The sequence below is a fragment of the Orcinus orca genome, chromosome 15 (genome assembly GCF_937001465.1).
Source record: "Orcinus orca chromosome 15, mOrcOrc1.1, whole genome shotgun sequence".
Taxonomy (NCBI): Eukaryota; Metazoa; Chordata; class Mammalia; order Artiodactyla; family Delphinidae; genus Orcinus; species Orcinus orca.
This window is the reverse complement of record NC_064573.1, coordinates 61585195-61599238: the sequence shown is the minus strand read 5'-3', so window position 1 is coordinate 61599238 and position 14044 is coordinate 61585195. Positions and strand designations below refer to the sequence as shown.

Sequence of the window (14044 nt, the reverse complement as noted above, 5' to 3'; positions counted from 1 at the left end):
ATATGATGAGAAGGGCACTTTTCCTCTGTGGTCTTCCTCCCCAAAACACATAACCAGCCCTATCAGACCAGGGCCACCCTAGTGACCTCATTTAACCTAAGTGCCTCCCGAAAAGCCCTGTCTCCTCAAACAGTCATGTTGGAGGTTAGGGCTTCAACATATGAACCTACCAACCCCATTCTTGGCCTCAGTGGGAAGCAGGATATCTTCTGAGAAACAATTTTTTTTCTCCTAGGTAATAACATTTTATCTCTTTTTGAAGACATTTTAATGTATAAACTCTGTGCTTTAATTCCTTTGGGTTCTTAGCCTTTTGGAATTCAAAAATGCCATTTTTTTTCTCAAAAGCCTGACTCCTTTCTGGATGTCTGGGGATGGGTTCCATGGGTTTTCACATATTTAAAAATCAAGCTGTAGGGGCTTCCCTGGTGGCACAGTGGTTGAGAATCTGCCTGCCAATGCAGGGGACACGGGTTCGAGCCCTAGTCTGGGGAGATCCCACATGCCGTGGAGCAGATAAGCCCGTGAGCCACAACTACTGAGCCTGAGTGCCACAACTGCTGAGGCCTGCGCACTTAGAGCCTGTGCTCCACAACAAGAGAAGCCACCGCAATGAGAAGCCCACGCACCGCAATGAAGAGTAGCCCCCACTCACCACAACTAGAGAAAAGCCCATGCACAGCACAGCAACAAAGACCCAACACAGCCAAAAATAAATATAATAAATAAATTTAAATAAATAAATAAGTAAAAATCAAGCTGTAAATTTAAGATTTGTGCACTTTACTATCTGTATGTTATTACTCAATTTTTTTTTTTTTAATAAAAACAACCCAACCATTACTAGCAAAAAATGTTTGCTTTCGCGATGATGCTGTGGGTCTCGGAAACCTGGCTTTTAAGTCTCACAGTAAGCTTGGGTCTTCCTTGTTCCCTTCCTCTCAGAGCACTGGATGTGTCTGACCCAAGGGGTCGTCAGGGTCACTGTGTAACTTGCAGGAGGATCTGAGGGAACTTCAGTTAATATCTGATAGCGGATTGTGTCTTTGGTGGATTCACCAAAAAGGAAAACTCAAAAAGCATGGCCACTTCTGGGCAGGGGAACTGGGGGTGTGGGGTGAAGTTGGAAGCCTTCAATGGACTCAAGTTCCAGACTAGTTACATCAGGCAGGTTCTGCCAGTGCAGCGCTGTCTGGGTGGGGAGACAGATTCCTGGTGCTCCCTGTTCTACCATCTTCCCAGAGTCCTCTTCTTCACTTTTGAAGAATAGTTTAACAGGAAACAGAATTCTAAATTGGTGTTTTTTCTCTCAACACTTTAAATATTTTATTCAACGCTTTTCTTGCATGCTTTTTGAGAATTTGGATGTAATTTTTTTAATATAAATTTATTTATTTTTGGCTGTGTTGGGTCTTTGTTGCTGCGCGCAGGCTTTTCTCTAGTTGCGGTGAGCAGGGGCTACTCTTCATTGCGGTGCGCGGGCTCCTCATTGTGGTGGCTTCTCTTGTTGCAGAGCACAGGGTGTAGGAGCATGGGCTTCAGTAGTTGTGGCACGTGGGCTCAGTAGTTGTGGCTTGCAGGCTCTAGAGTGCAGGCTCAGTAGTTGTGGCACAGGGGCTTAGTAGTTCCTCCACGGCATGTGGGATCTTCCCGGACCAGGGCTCGAACCTGTGTCTCCTGCATTGGCAGGCAGATTCTTAACCACTGCCATCAGGGAAGCCCTGGATGTAATTTTTATCTTTCCTCTTTTATAGATAAAATACTTTTCCTCCTGACTTCTTTTAAAACTTTTTATTTATCATTGATTTTTTGTAGTTTGAAAATGATATGCCCAGGTGTAGTTTTTTGGCATTTCCCATACTTTGTGTTCTCTGAGCTTCCTGGACCTGTGGTTTGGAACGCTCTGGTGAACTTCAGAATGGTTGTTTTCCCCTCCCCCTGTCAGATATCCCCCTGTCTGATATTAATTTGGGGGAAATTTGTAATCATTATTGCTTCAAATATTTCTTCTTTTCCTTTTTTCTCTTTCTTCACTTTCTGGTATTCCCACTATGCATATATTATACCTTTTGTAGTTGTCTCACATTTCTTGGATTTTCTTGAAAAAACTTTTTTTTCACTGAAGTGTAGTTGACATACAATATTATATTAGTTTCATAGTGATTTGACATTTATATACGTTACAAATTTATCGAAATGGTAAGTCTAAAAACCATCAGTCGCCATACAGCATTATTGTAATATTATTGACTGTATTCCCTGTGCTATACATTACATCCCTGTGACTTATTTATTTTATAACTGGAAGTTTGTACCTCTTTTCCCTCCATACGATTTTTTTTTTTGGCTGCACCGCATGGCTTGGGGGGACCTCAGTTCTCCGACCAGGGATTGAACCCAGGCCCTCAGCAGTGAGAGCCCAGAAACCTAACCACTAGACCACCAGGCAACTTCCTGGAAATTTGTACCTCTTAACCCCCTTCACTTATTTCTCCCAATCCTTGGACTTTCTATTCTTTTTTTTTTTTTTTTTCATTCTTTTTTCTCTTTACTTTTCAGTTTTGGAAGTTTCTATGGACATAGCCTCAATCTCAGAGATTCTTTCCTCAGCTGTTTCCGGTCTACTAACAAGCCCATCCAAGGCATCCTTTGTTTCTGTCAGTGTTTCTGAGCTCTAGCATTCCTTTTTGATTCTTTCTAAGGATTTCCATCTCCATTACATTGCCCCTCTGTTCTTGGATGCTGTATACTTTATCCCTTAGAGCCTTTATATTAATCATAGTTGTCTTAAGTTCTTGGTCTAAAAATTTCAACACTCCTGCCATGTCTGATTCTAAAGCTGGCCCCATCTCTTCAAATTGTGTGTTTTGCCTTCGGTATGCCTTCTAATTTTTTCTGTGTAGCAGGATATGATGTACTGGGTAAAATGAACTGGTATAAATAGGCCTTTAGTGATGTGGCAGTAAGATGAGGGGATAGGGAAGCGTTCTGCAGTCCTGTGATTAAGTCTTGGTCTTAGACGGGACTGTGTCCTTCACACGTGATTCTCATTCTCATTCCCTGCCCCCCTCGTGCCCCACCTCCATGGCCTCGGGAAAGACAGGAGCCTAGAGTGTAGGCTCTGATAAAACCCCAGCACATTAGGCTCTGGGGAAATAGTTCCTCCTGAGGACAGACCTTGTTAAGAACAGAACGCTCTGGTGAACTTCAGAATGCTTGTTTTCCCCTCCCCCTGTCAGAAACATGAGGATTTTTTTGCTCTGATATTTTTTTCTCTGATATTCACTGGTAGAGCTCCTGGAGATAAAACTCACAAATATATGGCCCCCCTACCCCGACTGGGGCCCCTGGGCTTTTTCACTTTCAGGCCTGTCCACACCGAGCCTCCAGCAATTTGTCGGTCACACTTCAGGTTTTCCTGCTCCGGGAACTTTTGCTCATGGGTTTTTGCCCCGATAAGTTATGATTCTCTGTATCTGCCTGGCCGTCTCTCTAATTTGGGGGGGGCAGCCGTTTTCCCTGTGACCCCACTGCATCTAAGAAGAGTTGTTAATTTTTCAGTTTGTTCAACTTTTACTTGTTAGGACAGTAACCACTTCCAAGGCACCTTCCATGCTGGGCTGGAAACCAGAAGTCCTCTTTGCTTTTCACTCTTTAATATTTGGTTAATGTTAGTGGCAACAATAAAACTGATGATGGAGAAACTGTCCTTTGTTGCTGCATCCCAACGTGTTTTATTTCCCCAGATTCCTTTAAAGAGCTGAACCAAAGCTATTGCTAACAAAAGGGTACTGTCAGCTGAAAACTCCCTGTAAAAATGAGGCTTTCCAAAATTGGAGACACTTAAATGTCCATCGAGAGGGGCGTGGACTAAATAAATGGTTATTGATGCAGAATGGAACACCATATACTGACACGGGATGTGTCAGTGTGTCCACGGTGGATAGCTTAGTTAAGAAAAATAACAAGTTGTCTCAAAATCCAAAATACATGTGATCTAATTCAACTTATGTATAAATAAACAACTACACACATTCACTTACAGAAACATATAAGTAGTTTCAATATTCATGTTAAAGGTCTGAAGGGAAAGACATCACAGGATTAGCCGTGGTTCCATGGAGAAGAGCCAGTTGGGAGAGTGAGTTGCAGGGAGGTGGGGACATCTGCTGACAGCTATATACCCTCCTGGTTGTGTGTGCATATTATCATTCCATTTTGGTTCACCTAAATGAAACCAGAGATAATCCTTTGCATTAAATAAAATTCCTGGACCTTATAAATCTGATATAAAATAAATAACCAAGAAACTCAGTGACAAACTCAAAATCCAGGGAAATAATATTTTAATAATTGTGGCCATGCAGTCATATTTCACAGAGGATATTTGTGTACTTGAGAGCAAACAGTTTCATATTCAGTTTCTCAAATGGACCATTTTTCCCAGTCCTAAAACCAAATATTTGTGCACTGTGTAATCTGCTCTGTCTTACCTAGTCCCGGGGATGACATGACATTAACTCCTTCCGAAGTAGCTAAGCAAATAAATTCTGAAACCAAAATACTTTGTATTTTAAAAACTATAAAACCTCTAAGCTTTCTTGTCTTAGAACACCGATATGAAGAGGGAAAGAAGTGTATTCAGAGATTACCTTCAGCTACACCTGATGCAAACTGGAACCTGCATCTCTGGTCCTACACTGAGCCATTGGTTTGCACCTTATTTCAGTACTTCTGGGGACAACTTTGCCCTTCAGGAACTCTAAACACAGCTAGGAATGACCCCCTGGCACAATCTGGCCAAACAGGTCCACAGGCAAATGTATAAACCTCTTGAGGTTGATTAGTGTCCCCCCAAATTCATGTCCCTCCCAGACCCCTAATTAGAAATAGAGTCACTGCAGGTGTAATGAGTTAAGCAAAAATGAAGTCACCCTGGAGTAAGTGGGCCCTAATCCAACAAGACTGGTGTTGTTATGAAAAGAGGAGAAGAGACACAGGGGAAGCCATGTGAAGATGGACACAGGCACTGAAGTGACCAGTCTACAAACCAAGGATCACTGAGGGTGGCCAGCCACCACCGCAGGCTGGAAGAGGCAGGGAAACATACTCCCCAGAGCCTTCAGAGAGCACGGCCTTGTGGACAACTGGGTTTCCAACTTCTGCCCCCAGAACTGTGAGAGACAAAATGTCTGTGATCTTAGGCCATCCAGTTTATGATAATTTGTTTTCACAGCTCTAAGAAATGAATGCATAATGTCTGGTTTTTAATTTTTAAAGTTTTGATAAAACTGTATAAGAGGGCTTCCCTGGTGGCGCAGTGGTTAAGAATCCACCTGCCAATGCAGGGAACACGGGTTTGATCCCTGGTCCAGGAAGATCCCACATGCCGCGGAGGAACTAAGCCCGTGCACCACAACTACTGAGCCTGCGCTCTAGAGCCCGTGAGCCCCAACTACTGAGCCCGTGCGCCACAACTACTGAAGTCCGCGCACCTAGAGCCCGTGCTCCGCAACAAGAGAAGCCACCGCAATGAGAAGCCCAGGCGCCGCAACAAAGAGTAGCCCCCGCTCGCCACAACTGGAGAAAGCCTGCGTACAGCAACAAAGACCCAACACAGCCAAAAATAAATAAATAAATATATTAAAAAAAGGAAAAACTGATACCTTATAGTTCTAGCAGAATTTCATGTAGAAATGTTATGATTTTATTTAAAAAATCATTTTTGAAAATACTTACTTGAAAATAATTGTGTGGGCATTTATTTTTTTAACTTATGCAATAGTTAAGGGAATTCCCTGGAGGTCCAGTTGTTAGGACTCAGTGCTTTTACTGCTGAGGGCCCAGGTTCAATCCCTGGTCAGGGAACTAAGATCCCACAAGCTTCACGGCACAGCACCCTCACAAAAAAAGAAAAGAAACGAAAAGAAATATTTACGTACTACAGAGAAAAGTAGAGAGAATAGTATAAATATATACCCATCAACTAGCTAGATATAAGGATTATTTTTTCCATATTTGCTTTATCTGTTTTTAGTAAAACATTGTGAAATAAATTACGTACATCATATATGTGCTGCTAAATACTTCATTATACAATTCTGAAAAAATATAGAAAATGTCCTACACAGCACAGCCCTCGCATATGTACTTGGCGGGGTTGATGGGGCCAAGTCCCATCTCTCAAGTGCGTTACCTGACCAACCCCACACACAGTCATTAGTTCAGGGTGTGGCTCCCGTTTCCGGGCTTTATTAGGCCCCGTGGAGAAGGGGAGCATTTCCACTGGACTTGAGGCCTGGCGGGTGTTGGCCTGGGCTTGCTGGGATGCCCCACCCCCACTGGAAAGGGTGGGGGGCGCCAAGAGTCCAACACAGCAGAAAGCAGTTAAGAAATGAAGGCGGTTTGGTTAAAAAGGAAAAAAAAATGGAGCGGGACGGAGTCCAGCTGACGTCATTAAATGTGTAGATTGCCTTCCTGTTACTGACTCAAAATTTTCTTTTATTCTCTTAAGCCATTTTGAGCTCTCTGTCATTACGCTTACACTCCACTCTGCTATACTCACATGCCAAAGTTAAAATACAGTAAACCCTATCAGTGTCAATCATTCTCTAGAAATCCCTTGGTTGGTCGTACTCGCTGGCGAGTTAAAGACCCCTCCCCTGTGTTTGCCTGAGGGTTTCTATTTGACTGCTTTCCGGCGTCCTGGAGCTCGAGGTGGGTGGGCACAACCTGGCAGCCACCCGCTAGGGAACCTGTCGGCCTGGCTAGTTTCACACCAGGTGTCCCTTGTGTTGGGCCAAACACCAGAGCGAGGGTGGATTGGGGCTTCACTCTTAAGGTGAAGCTTCACAGGCTAAGAATTTTCAGTTGTTCCTCTTCATTGGTGATTGATGGCTCTTTGCGTCCAGGCGCACCCGCCCGGGGATGGGCTCTCCTACCCGCTCCCCCCGCAGACTCCCCACCTTGGCGGGGAGAAGAGGGCGCCCAGGGAGGAACTCAGGAAGAGAGACGGTGGCCTGCGGCCTGGGGAGGGGAAGAAAGACCCAAAGCGGAGAGGGAGGTGGGTCGGTGCAGCCTGGACGCACAGGGGGTCTGTCCTGGGCTCCAGGGGCTCAGACTCCAGGAGGTGTGAAGAGTGAGGCCGTTGGCGTGAGGCCTCCCCTGACTCGCCAGAGCCAGGCTTCATGTTTACCCCAAGCCCATCTCCAAACTCCCCTGGAATAAGTGACAGCAGGTCAGGGTCAGAAGGTGAAGAAGATGAGGAGTCCAGGGAAGAAGAAGGAGGACAGACCAGCGGTGGAGACAGAGCCTACGAGGCTACGGTGTGCGTAAGTCCTACTAACCAAGTCTCAAGGGTTTCACTTGCCCCATTTCGCCTGAGTTTACGGTGTTTGGGCTGAGGCTGGACCTCTCTGTGGACTTCGGCCTTTGACAACATTCTTTGTCCACTTGGCTCCTAGGAGCTTCCAAATGATCGGTTTTAACCTTTTTTTAAAACCTCACCAATTTGTGCTTTAATTATATTTGGCTTGTGTTCAAGTTCAGGGCAGTTTCCAGCAGGTGCTGTCAATAAAACCTTAGGGCTAGGGCTGCGTTTTCCTTGTGCCAGTCCAGGGGCCCCAGAGCAGATGTGGACTCTGCCAGACACCTGCGGCCTTTTGCAGAGTCTGTCCTCTGTGTCCTTCATGGACACAGTCACCGAAAAGCAATTCCTGGAAGAAATGTTCTCAAATGCCTGCTGACATTTCCCGCCTCTTGAAAAAGGGCTTCTCGGGATGTGAATTGTGGTGACCACGTTCAGAGTTATTGTATGGCATTGGCTATGGCTGGGCACAGTACACAGAATCTGCTGGACTTGACATCAACAGCAGAGAGTTGATTGAATGGGATTCTGACTGCTTACCAACCAGGCAGGCCATAATTTAGAGTTTTATAAGCAAGCAACCAAAAATCTTTCACAGAACAGTTCCGGAGAGTAATAGAAAATATAAGTGGCTTGAAAATATGATGTCTTATGTCAAATCAGTTTTATAAACAATTGCTCAAAGATTGAAAACCAGTGTTTGGCAGAGAGGTTGACAGAACCGCCTCCATCCTTCCTTTCACTCCTCTAAGAGCAGGGAGGAGGTCTGGTACCATCTAGAAGTTGTGTGCATGTCTCTCCTTAGTGGTTTGTACTTCACTTATTCAACAGCAGGGGTTTTTCTGGGGCCTATCATGTACCCATAAAGCAGCTGAGTTAAATCCTGAGGTGATGCTCACCCTCCAGGACTGATGTGGTTCAGCAGCAACTCAGGGAGGCCCGTGGTCCAGGGCCTCAATATGGGCAGTGGTTGGCAAACACCAGGGAGTTCAGAGGACCACAAGACGGTCCCCAAAGCCTTTGGGAAGCGGGCCACCCCTGAGAGGTGGGCACACCGTCCGCGAGTCAGACGGAGTTGGAGCCTGGCTTGGGGCCTGGGAGGCGGGGAAGCCAGTGAGGGTCCAGGCCTGCATGTGCACAGACGGCCTGGTTGAGGCGGGATGTGGGCCGGGAGAGGACAGAGGCTTGGGTGACACACTTAGGGAGGTACCAGAGATGTTTAGTGTGAGAGTAAGACAGGGACGTTAAAAACTGCGCTGGCCCTGACTGCACCCCGGGCCAATCTTCCTTTCCTGTCGTGCCCCTGCCTTTCCACATACAGTACGCGATACGTTTTTACAGTGCTTCCTGTTCATGGCCTGTTCATCCATGTTAACTCCCAAGAGGGCAGGGGTCTGCAGTGCTGGAACCGTGCCTGGCACATAGTAGGTGCTCACTAAATATTTACTGACTATTACTATTTTCAAACTTGTCTCAACACCAAAAATACCAATTACTGAGAAGTGAAATATTGAAACATAAGAATGAATTTCTCTCTATTGAAATTCATCTGACTTCTAAGAAGGCCGTGATAGAGGAGAAGATGGAGGAGAAGATGGTCTGGTTGGGATGTGCTGGCACAGTGATGCTGGGTGGCCTCATTTTACACTGAAGGGAGTGGGAATCCCCCCGGGTGGATGAACAGGGTGGGGAGACGCCTCAGCACTGGCTCCCGTCCGGGAGCCACCCATGCTTTTCAACCAAATAACGCCAGTGCGGATGGGATGGCCACTCCACGTGCCGGACCTGCTTGTGAAAACGGGTCATTCAGCACAGAACCAGACATGCCTGAATGCTCAAAACTGAGTGTGTCACCTTACCTTTACACTCTACATAAGCGTATGTGGGCATGCTCACACAGAAGGACACGTGTTCACACACGTGGGATTTCTACATATAAGACCATGTCATCTGCTAACAGATAATTTTACTTCTTCTTCCCAGTTTGGATACCATTATTTTCTGTTGCCCAATTTCCCTGGTTAGAACTTTCAGGACTATGTTGAATAGAAGTGGCAATAGTGGGCATCCTTGCCTCGTTCCTAATTGTGGAGGAAAAGCTTTTTTTCCCCCTGTTGGGTATGATGTTAGCTGTGAGATTTTCATATATGACCTTCATTATGAAATTACCTTCATTTAGGTAGTTTCCTTATGTTCCTAGTTTCTTGAGTGTTTTTTATCATGAAAGGGTGTTGAATTTTGTCGAGACCTTTTCCTGCATCAATTGAGGTGATCATGTGATTTTTGTATTTTTTGTTAATGTGTTGTATTAACATGTATAGATTTTCTTAAGTTGAACTATCCTTGCATTCCAGGGATAAATCCCACTTTTTCATGGTGTATAATCTTTTTAAAGTGCTAGTATTTTGTTGAGGACTTTTGCATCTATATTCATCAGGGATATTGGTTTATAGTTGTTTTTGTTGTTGTTTTTTTCTTTGTATCTTTGGCTTGGTATCAGAGTAATGCTGGATTCATAAAATGTGTTAGGAAGTGTTTTCTCCTCTTCAAGTTTTGGGAAGAATTTGAGAAGGATTGGTATTAATTTTTCCTTAAATATTTGGTAGAATGCTCCAATGAAGCAGTCAGGTCCTAGGCTTTTCTTTTTTCTTTTTTTAATTTCTTTTTATTTTTGGCTGCATTGAGTCTTCGTTGCTGCACACAGTCTTTCTCTAGTTGCAGCAAGCGGGGGCTACTTTTCATTGCGGTTCACGAGCTTCTCATTGCAGTGGCTTCTCTTGTCGCAGAGCATGGGCTCTAAGCACATGGACTTCAGTAGTTGTAGCACACGGGCTCAGTAGCTGCGGTGCTCAGACTTAGTTGCTCTGCGACATGTGGGATCTTCCCAGACCAGGGTTTGAACCCATGTCCCCTGCACTGGCAGGCGGATTCTTTTTTTTTTTTTTTTTTTTTTTTTTGCGGTACGTGGGCCTCTCACTGCTGTGGCCTCTCCCGTTGCAGAGCACAGGCTCCGGACGCGCAGGCTCAGCGGCCATGGCTCACGGGCCCAGCCGCAGATGCTCCCAGACCAGGGCACAAACCTGCGTCCCCTGCATTGGCAGGCAGACCCTCAACCACTGCGCCACCAGGGAAGTCCCTGAGCTTTTCTTTGTTGGGTGGTTTTTGATAACTGATTGATTCAACCTTCTTTTGAAATAGGCTTTTCAAATTTTCTATTTCTTCATGGTTCAGTCTTACTAGCTTGTATGTTTCTAGGAATTTATTCATTTCTTCTAGATTATCCAATTTGTTGGCATATAATTGTTCATCATAGTTTCTTATAATCTGTTTCATTCCTGTGGCATCAGCTGTAGTCTCTTTTTCATTTGTGATTTTAGTTATTTGAGTCTTCTTCTCTTTTCTTCTTAGTCTAGCTAAAGTTTTGTCAATTTTGTTTGTCTTTTCAAAAAACCAACTCTTTCATTGACTTTTTTCTATTCTTTATTTTATTTTATCTTTAAAGTTATTTATTTATTTATTTGACCACACCACACAGCTTGCAGGATCTTAGTTCCCCAAGCAGGGAGTGAACTGGGCCCTTGGCAGTGAAACTGTAGAGTCCTAACCACTGGACCACCAGGGAATTCCCTATTCTTTATTTTTTTAAAATATATTTTATTTATTTATTGGCTGCATTGGGTCTTCATTGCTGCATGCAGCTTTCTCTAGTTGCAGTGAGCAGGAGCTACTTCTTGTTGCACTGTGCAGGCTTCTCATTACGATGGCTTCTCTTGTTGAGAAGCACAGGCTCTAGGCATGCAAGCTTCAGTAGTTGTGGCATGCGGGCTTCAGTAGTTGTGGCTCGCGGGCTCTAGAGCTCAGGCTCAGTAGTTGTGGTGCACGGGCTTAGTTTCTCCACGGCATGTGGGATCTTCCCGGACTAGGGCTTGAACCCATGTCCCCTGCATTGGCAGGCGGATTCTCAACCACTGCACCATCAGGGAAGCCCCTCCCTATTCTTTATTTTATTTCTTCTCTAATATTTGTTGTTTTCTTCTTTCTGCTAACTTTGGGTTAAAGTTGTTCTACTTCCCTGAGGTATAATGTGAGATTGTTGATTTGAGAAATTTCTTCTATTTTAATGTAGGTGTTTACTATTATAAACTTCTTTCTTAGTACTGCATCCCATAAGTTTGCATATGTTGTGCTTTCATTTTCATTTGTCTGAAGATATTTCCTAGTTTCACTTGTCAGTTGTTCTTTGACCCATTCATTGTTCAAAAATATGTTGTTTAATTTCCACTTATTTGTTAATTTTCCAGTTTTTTTTTTTTTTTTTACAGCAACTGATTTATAGTTTCATCCTATATTAGTCAGAAAAGATACTTGGTATGATTTCAATGTTCTTGAATTTGTTAAGACTTTTTTTTTTGGCCTAACGTGATATATCCTGGAGAATATTCCATGTGTACTTGAGAAGAGCATGTATTCTGCTGCTGTTGCGTGGAGTATTCTGCATGTGTCTGTTAGGTACAATCAATCTATAGTGTTTTTCAAGTCCTCTGTTTCCTTACTGGTCTTCTATCTGGTTGTTCTATCCATTATTGAAAATGGAGTATTGATAACTCCTACTATTATTGTGTTATTGTCTATTTCTCTCTTCAATTTTGTCAGTGTTTGCTTTGTATATTTGGGTGCTCTGATGTTGGGAGCATATATATTAATAATTGTTATATTATCCTTGTGTATTGACACTTTTATCTTGTAAAATGTCCTTCTTTTTCTCTAGTGAGAGTTTTTGACTTAAAGTCTGTTTTGTCTGATATTAGTATAGCCACCCCTGCTCTCTTCTGGTTATTATTTATGTGGAATCCTTTCCTATCCTTTCATTTTCAGCCTGTGTGTGTCTTTATATGTAAGGTGAGTCTCTTGTAGACTGTATATAATTGCATTTTTTTTAGTCCATTCAGCCACTCTATGTCTTTTGTTTGGGGAATTTAATACATTTACAATTAATTACTGATAGTGAAGGACTTACTGTTTTAGTCTGTTTGAACTACTATGCAATACCATAAACAAAGTGGCTTATAAACAACAATTTATTTCTCACAGTTCTATAAGCTGGGAAGTCCAAGATCATGGTGTTGGCAGATTTGATGTCTGATGAGCACCTGCTTCCTCATAGATGGTGCCTTCTTGCTGTGCCCTCATGTGGTGGGAAAGGGCAAGCTTGCTCTCTGTAGGCTCTTTTATGAGAGCAGTAATCCCATTCATGAGGGCTCCATCTTCATGACCTAACCACTTCCCACAGGCCCTACCTCCTGATACCATTACTTTGGGGATGAGGATTTCAACATATGACTTTTGGGGGATGGGAACATTCAGATGATAGCACTTACTATTGGCACTTTGTTATTTTGTTAGGCTTTTTTTTTTTGGTCCCTCTTTTCCTCTTGCTGCCTTTCTTTGTGTTTCATTGATTTTTTTGTGTGTGTTGACATGCTTTAATTTTTTCCTCATTTTCTTTTGTATATCTTCTATAGATATTTACTTTGTGGTTACTGTGAGGCTTACATAAGATCTTGTAACAATCTATTCTATTTTGATAACAACTTGAATCTACAAAAACTCCATTCTTTTATATCTCTCCACCTTCACTTTGTTTACATCTTTATATATTATTTATCCATTAACAGTTTTATAGTCATTTTTATGCTTTTATCTTTTAAATTCTATACCAGAATTAAAAGTGCTTTACACACCACCTTTACACCATTACTAGAGTCTGTATTTGTCTATTTAATTTTACCAGAGCGCTTTATATCTTTATATGCTTTCACGTTGCTGTCTAACATCTTTTTGTTTCAACTTGCAGGACTTGCTTTAGCACTTCCTGTAAGTCACATCTAGTGGTGATGAACTCCCTCAGGTTTTGTTCACCAGGGAAAGTCTTTATTTCTTAATTTGTGAAGGACAGTTTTGCTGGATAGCATCCTTTTTTTTTTTTTAAGTTTTTAAAATTTATTTATTTTATTTATTTTTGGTTGCGTTGGGTCTTCGTTGCTGTGCGTGGGCTTTCTCTAGTTGCAGTGAGCGGGAGCTCCTCTTTGTTGCAGTGCACAGGCTTCTCATTGCAGTGGCTTCTCTTGTTGCAGAGCACAGGCTCTAGGCACACGGGCTTTAGCAGTTGTGGCACGCAGGCTCAGTAGTTGTAGTGCATGGGCTTAGTTGCTCCAAGGCATGTGGGATCTTCCTGAACCAGGGCTTGAACCCGTGTTCCCTGCATTGGCAGGTGGATTCTTAACCACTGCGCCACCAGGGAAGCCTCAGGATAATATCCTTGACTGGCACATTTTTTTTCCTTTCAGCATTTTCAATATATCATCCCACTCCCTTCCGGCCTCTAAGTTTTCTGCTGAGATATCTGCTTATTATCTTACGGGAACTCACTTGTGATGAGTTGCTTTTCTCTTGCTACTTTCAAGATTCTGTCTGTCTTTGATTTTTGACAGTTTTTTGATTAAAAGGTGTCTTAGGTGGGGGCTGTTTAGGTTCATCCTATTTGGAGTCTTTTGAGCTTCTCAAATCCATTTCCTTTCTCAGATTAGAAAAGCCTTTTTTTTTTTTTGCAGTGCCACCTGGCATGTGGGATCTTAGTTCCCTGACCAGGGATCAAACCCATTCCCCCTGCATTGGAAG

The 14044-nt window shown here is 43.3% G+C and overlaps 1 non-coding gene across 1 annotated transcript; it reads left to right on the top strand.

Annotated features, from left to right (window-relative positions):
* The first annotated feature begins 5795 nt into the window (after positions 1-5795).
* Positions 5796-5868, top strand: TRNAK-UUU (transfer RNA lysine (anticodon UUU)). Its single transcript has one exon. It is a non-coding gene; the product is annotated as a tRNA-Lys (tRNA).
* Positions 5869-14044: the final 8176 nt, after the last annotated feature.